Source organism: Benincasa hispida, chromosome 7, assembly GCF_027475165.1.
Source record: "Benincasa hispida cultivar pf3 chromosome 7, pf3_genome.v1.1, whole genome shotgun sequence".
NCBI lineage: Eukaryota > Viridiplantae > Streptophyta > Magnoliopsida > Cucurbitales > Cucurbitaceae > Benincasa > Benincasa hispida.
In genome coordinates, this window is record NC_143484.1 from 57,546,239 (window position 1) to 57,553,408 (window position 7,170).

The window sequence follows — 7,170 nt, forward strand, 5'->3', positions numbered from 1 at the left end:
GCATGTTTAATCTAAATAAGTTCAAATGTTCTCTCTCCAAGATATCGGTATTTTTTTTTTTAATTTATTGAAAAAGTTTAGCATTTCTATTTGAATGGTTTAATCTTATTTTATATTTTTAATGTTAAAATTTCTTACCTTTTCGTTTTCGTTTGCAAGTATAAGAGAAAATTATAGATATAAAACCAAGTCTTGCTAAATTGATATTTAAGTGTATTAATAACAACGAGATCTATAATTTAATTTTTTCTATCTCATTTTTTTAATTGGTTTTTTTCAAAAAAAATTAATCAACTTAATTCACCAATATGATTTTTTTTAATTAAATAGTTAAATTTTACATAACCGAATATAGATAAATTGATATTCAAGTGTATTAGTAACCAGATCTATGGTTTAAATCTCACTGTTCCATTTCACTTTTTTCTGTTTGGTTTTTTTTAAAAATCAATTAACTTAAATTACCATTATGAATTCTTTTAATTAAATAGTTAAAATTTTCACTAATATAACAACGATATAATTAAAATACTCAATTATCATAATTTTTAGAAATCAAATTTTAAATATTACAATATATATATATATTGATAAAAGATCGAGTATGAGTTTGATCCTTCATTTTTTTCTAATCTCAACTCATATAGTCTCATTGTGAGTTGACAATGGGGTGGAGACGGGAATGGGGGTACTCCCCGCTCCATCCCCGTTCTTTGTCTAATTGAGGATTCTCCACCCCATTCGAGTTGAGCCCATGAGGTCCAGTCCCGCATGTTAAATAAACATATTTAGGGACAAAGACCCTCCTCTTATGATTTGCTTTTGGTTCCATCCGAAAATTTCTCATACTAATAAATGGTCCAACAACGAGAATCCCTCCTTATTGGGAAACTCACATTACAATATGAGATTAAATGGTCGATTTAACAATACATCTCAATTCCCGTGATAATAAATGATTATATTTTTCATGTCATAAAAGTACAATGAATTGTTGTTTATTTAGTATAACAACTATGAGATAAGGACCATCTCTAAGAGAAAAGTTATGTTAATTACTCGTGAGTTAAACTCAATTTGGCACAATAAATTGTCTTTTTAAGTTTACTATTTTTAAATTTATTTTTATTATTTTAGTTCACCAATTGTGTGGGACCAAGGAAATGAACCATGGATCAATTTGTTTTTGTTGGAGTTTTACGATACGAGGTCATGGATTTTTGAACGATAAATAATGAACGGATGATTAGATTGACTCAAATTTATTTTGAGAAATGACTCGATTTTATTCTTATTTTTTAAAATAATAATCTCTCTCCCTCTTTTCAAAATACTTGTAAAATTCATGAAAAAAAGTAAGAGAATAATATATTTTTAGTTCCGAGTTTTATGGAATAGGTGCGTCTGCTCTTTGAAGTTTCAAATTAGTCATTTTAGTCTAAATGTTTAATAATAAGTTTAAAAGGTCATCTTCATTATATAACTGTTTAAATTAATAGATTTGTCTAAGTGAATTATTTAACTTTATGCCTAAGTTGATGATTTGTATTTAAATTTTCTAAAAAGAAGAAAAAGGGAAAAAACCAATTTGAGCCCTAAAACAACTAACAACGTGAACAACAAATCCATGAAATCTTATTATTTGTTCTGTTCATCGCTCGTTCACTAGCCACTAGTGTGGATCATGGGACTATCAAAGATGTGCACGACTCACAACACATTCCTTCATTGTTCATCGCTCGTTCAATGACCACGAATAGCCTCAAATCGAATTCTTCATAGCCTATAAAAGTCAATTTGTGAGTTCGAACCATCCAAATACATTTAAGATCCTAAAGAATTGGATTAATGGGCAGATTATTTTCGAATTTACTTTGGTGAATTAAATATGATTCTAACCATTGAAACTCTTTTGTATATAGGTTCAGACTAGACGACTCAAGTTAAAGGATTGGCATTGGGCAAAAATGTAACTTCACACCCATGCAATTCAATTCAATTGGGTAAGTGTAATTTGTAGTTCTTAACTTCTTGTGAAGTTTGTTTGCTGTTATTGTATGCTACTATTTATATATATATATATATATATTTGAACGATTCAAATCATAAAACTCCATTTGGAAGGCAAGCTTAAATAAATTTCTTTTATCATTTGACATAGTTTTTTTTTTTTTTTAATTATAATTTGTGGAGAATTGAGCTGCTCGTTTGTGTAGTCCTAATTAATTTGAGGGAATAATATTAGCTATCAATCTATGAAGAAACACATCATTGCATTTTATGAAGAGATTTTTCTATGCCATATGCTGACATTGGAGTTCATGCTAATAAAAGCTAACATTATACATCTCTGTTGACTTGTGAAAAAGATGCTTCTCTATAAGTGGAGTGCGAAGGACGACCTCAAAGAAGAATTTTCCACAATTAGGAGTAAGATGAAGAAGATTTATTGAATTGTTATTGTAATTTTAATGACATTTGAGTTGTGTATCTCCTTGTTGTTCATTATTGACTTCAATTCAATAATTGACAACATAATAGCTTTTCGGTTCTTCACAATTAATTCTTTTCCCCCAATGTACTCTATTATGGAATGAAAAATATTTTGCCATAAATTCATGCATCTACGATTAAAAAAAAATCCAAACATCAACATATGACTTTTCTTATTGGTTAGAAAAGTATTATGAATTAGTGTAGTTTTATCCTAAAATTTTAAGGCTCCAAAATTTGGACTAAATTAAAAACATAAGTAAAAAAGAGGCTTCAAAGAATTGCTTATGTTATTTTCACTTACCTAGAACATTGAATCAATGGAAAAGTGGTTGAAGCATTAGAAGAACAAAATGCAGGCGTGGTGGTCAATATGCTTTGCCTAAACAATGATAAAGATGAATATTGATCTACTTCGACTCGTAATACAGTAAAAATAACTCGACAATCATCAGTTGTTGAAGTTTCGGCGTTGGATGAAACTTCATTGATCAAATGAATAATATTCTTTTCATGTGCGGTTGGTTTGAACGAGACGATTTATTATGCCGTAGAATCTCAATTAAGTTATAAAGTATGAGACTTTTTTAGAAAATATTTTCTAAATAAAAATAAAAAATAAATAATCCAATCATCAATTCAAGCCACATTAATATTTAAATAATGTATAATATGTTAATTTACATACTTATGTTAATGAAGATGGCCTTTTAAACCTATTATTGAAAATTTAGGGACTAAATTAAATGATTAATTTGAAACTTTACGAATCAAATACACTTATTCCAGAAAACTTGGGGCTTTCCCCATAAAGTAATATAAAAGAAAAACACGATTTTGAAATCTATATCCCTACTATATTAAAAGGGGCTATGTACTAAGAATCTTTACATGTCCTGTCCTTACATTTTCCATAAATTTCCATATTGTATTTTATTGAGTAGTTATGACTTTTTGAGTTAAGTGTCTGTTTGAAAGACGGCGGATATGACCTTTCCAATTTTTAGTTTACAAAAAAAAATGTATATATTTTAAAAAATAAAAAAACAAAGTCTTGGGTCGAATAAGTGCAATTGATGTTGACGGAATGAGACTTTTTGAGATAGGATACAATAGATGCCAACTGGATGCATCTGTTCGGGGGTGGAGGTGGTTATACACATTGAATTGGTGCATTAATTCTTCCAATGTATACGTGAGATACACGTATAAAAGAAAAACAAAATAAATACTTACATTTACATTATTAAAAAAAACTTCCATGAGATCCAAAGTTTATAGAAAAAAAAGAAGATCTAATTGAATAAAAGTAGTAATTAATAGAGTAAAACAATTCATCATTTTGTGTGACTTCAAGATAGATATATAATAATTGTAGAATAAAAATTATTGCACGATATATGTAATATTAACACATTAATTCTATAATTTAATTACTAGAACAAATTTTTTTCTCTTTGTACTAGATATAAGATTTTTTTTTTGTGTGAAAAAGGCAATGATATGAAAACATTAAAAAAAAAATAATATTATTTAACTTTTAAAGTTGATGATAACTAAAACAAAAATGTAAAATATTTATTTATTATAGATTAACAACCACTATTTAAAAAAAATAATTAGAACTATACGATTTCATGTGCATTATACGTATAGTAATTATATTAAAGAGGAGGTTATAATGGAGATTTTTTATTGTATGTATCTTCTTTGTATAGCCGTGAAAGGCAACCGTTCCATTCTATACTTTGTAATTATTTTCGAAATATTATAAAAAAACTCGTTACATTCCTATCAGAGTGAAAAACTAGTTTGATTTAGTCTATTTTGGGACTAACTAAGAATCAAACCACACTATCAATTGACATTTTAAAGAAATGATCCAAATTGATCTCATATAAAGAATCAAACCAATATATTAGTTTTATTTGGTTTAGTTTATTATCTATTTGGCTCTCAATTTTCTTGACTTTTTGTCTTCTAATTTTTTTAATATTTATTTCCACTTTGTTTTGAATGGGTCTTTTTTGCTATTTTCAAGTTAAAAATTGGTGTGCTTTTAATAATTAGAATTTTGACACTTTTTTTCTGAGAAATTCTTATAAATATAAAAATTATAATAATATTTACACTTTATAGCGAAATATTTCAAAACTGTTTTGTATTTTTAGAAAATTTTGTTATAAAGTGTAGATATTTTAAAATATTTTTTTATGTTTAAAAAGATCCTTAACAAATATATGTGTACCATAATAATTAAAATACCAAAACATATTTAGTGTTAGAGTTTATTTTGTAAGCTATGTATATATTAAAGAAAACAAAAAAACAAACAAAAACAAACATAAACAAAAAAGCAACTAATACTTTTTTTTCTCACACCATGCTATGGTTTGAGAGAGAAAAAGAAAACCCTTTCTACTATAAAAAAAGAAAAGAAAAAAGAATCCGCCATGGATTTGGATTCTGTTCGCCGAAAGGCAAGTTGTTTTAATTAAGAAAGTTTAAGATTGTAACCTTTTGAGTGCTCTGATAATGTCGTTACTCATAAATACACATTTAAAACACAAATATTTTGACCATAAAAATTCATTAAAATAATAAACATAGTTTTTCAAAATAAATAACAAATAAGTAAAACCTTTGTTCGGGGCACCTAAAATAATGAAAGAAAAAAACTTAAACAAATCAAAATTTGACCAATATTGAGTTTCAAATCAAAACTTTTAAATAGCTTGAAAATGTAAACTGAGCGGAAGTGATTTTTACATGTCCCATATGGCACAATCACAGGTCTTTCTCGTCACCTGCCAGTCCGTTCCTATCATTACTTGAAAAACATAAATTAAGAAAGGTTAAGTATAAATACTCAGTAAGTGATCCCATTATCGGGATCAGACTATGCATCCACGAGCAAAGAAAGATAGCCCGTGGCTCATACAGCTACATCGATTTTTGATGATGAAAGGAAAACCAAAAGACATACTATCTTGCCTTGAAACACATGTCTAGCGGCCCGCAGGCACACCGTCAAATATGATAATAACAAGAACGTGAACCCGTCGACCCACGCATGTCTAGTGGCCCGTAGGCACACCGTCAAACATAATAATAACATGAACGTGAACCAATCGACTCACGCATGTCTAGCGGCCCGTAACACTGTCAAATATGATAATAACATGAACGTTAACCTGTCGGTTCACGTATGTCTAGCGGCCCGTAGACACACCGTTAAAACATGAAACATGAAAATAAAAGTAACATGAACGTAAACCTGTCGACTCACGCATGTCTAGCGGCCCGTAGGCATACTGTCAAACATAATAATAACATGCGTCAAGGCAGACAATAAACCGCTCTACTGGTCTATTCATGCATCACATACATAATATCAGTACTGATTAGAAATTTAACATGCTCATAATACTTGTAACTGCCATGCAACTAGCAAAACTTAATGATAAACAAAATCATGCTCCATAGTCCACCAAGTAACTTTATAGGTCTAATCTAGGTCGCCTGGCATGAAGGCACCGGTAATAGTATCACTTACCTCAACTTGGTAAAAACGCAAAACAAAATCTCCTTAGAACTTCTTTAGCACACTTGAATCAACCTAAAGTTGTGGCTTGGTCCAAGACAAACTCCAAAACTTGATTCAATTAGCCAATTTGATCAAGAGTTAAATTCAAAAATCAATAACTTAATTTTCAACTATTACTCTCAATCCAAAAGAATAACCATCCAATAACTTCAAAACTTACGATCTTAACCAATTTTCTGCAAAACAAAATGGTCTCTAACTTGATGGTCAATGCCTCAAAACTTTCAAATCTTGAATCTAAGATTCACACCAAAGAGAGGTTACTAATTTAACTCAAAATCAAATGAGTGAATTTCACCTTCCAAATTATAAGGAAAATAAGTCTTACCCAAGATTTTTCTCAAGATTCCGACAAAGATCGGACAGTGACGGTAGGTGGCGCGTCGGCTCATAGTTAGGCAGCGGGTGTTGCTATCGGACGGCATAAATTGTTTAGGCTAGCGGCGAGGGTCTTGCATGATGAGGGTTGCGAGAGTGGGAGAGAAGGAGCATTTCTAGTTTTACAGATTTTATTCAGCAGCAATTACGAATAAACCATCATTTCAAACAATGATCTAACCGTTCAAAATGAAACTCCATATGTCTCGAATAGTCTGACCAAATTTGAGCACGATCCAACGGTTCAAACTTCAAAAATCAATAATTTTATGGAAACTATCGCTGAAAAACCGAATTGTTTTCTTCCCAATTTTTGACCTCTTTTCACTCTTATTTGATTTCAAAAAAAAAAAAAAAAAAAAACTCTATTCTTTTTTTTTTTTTTTTTAATTTTGAAAAGATAAATAAAATATTTTATCACAATATCTCTAAAATCTCCAAAGATTTTATTAAATTTATAAATCAATTAACTTTTCAAATTATCTTAATTTAGGTTTCAAAAACCAAAATTAAAAGAAATTAAATCCGATACAAATTAAATCATTCCAAATATTTAAATCAATTAAACTACATGAAATTAATTATCTCTTTAATTTTTTTTTTTTTTAAGTTGGCCCTAAAATCCAAAATCAAAGGGAAACAAAATTCAATATTTTCAAAATAATAAGTTCGAATATCTAATGAATTAAATT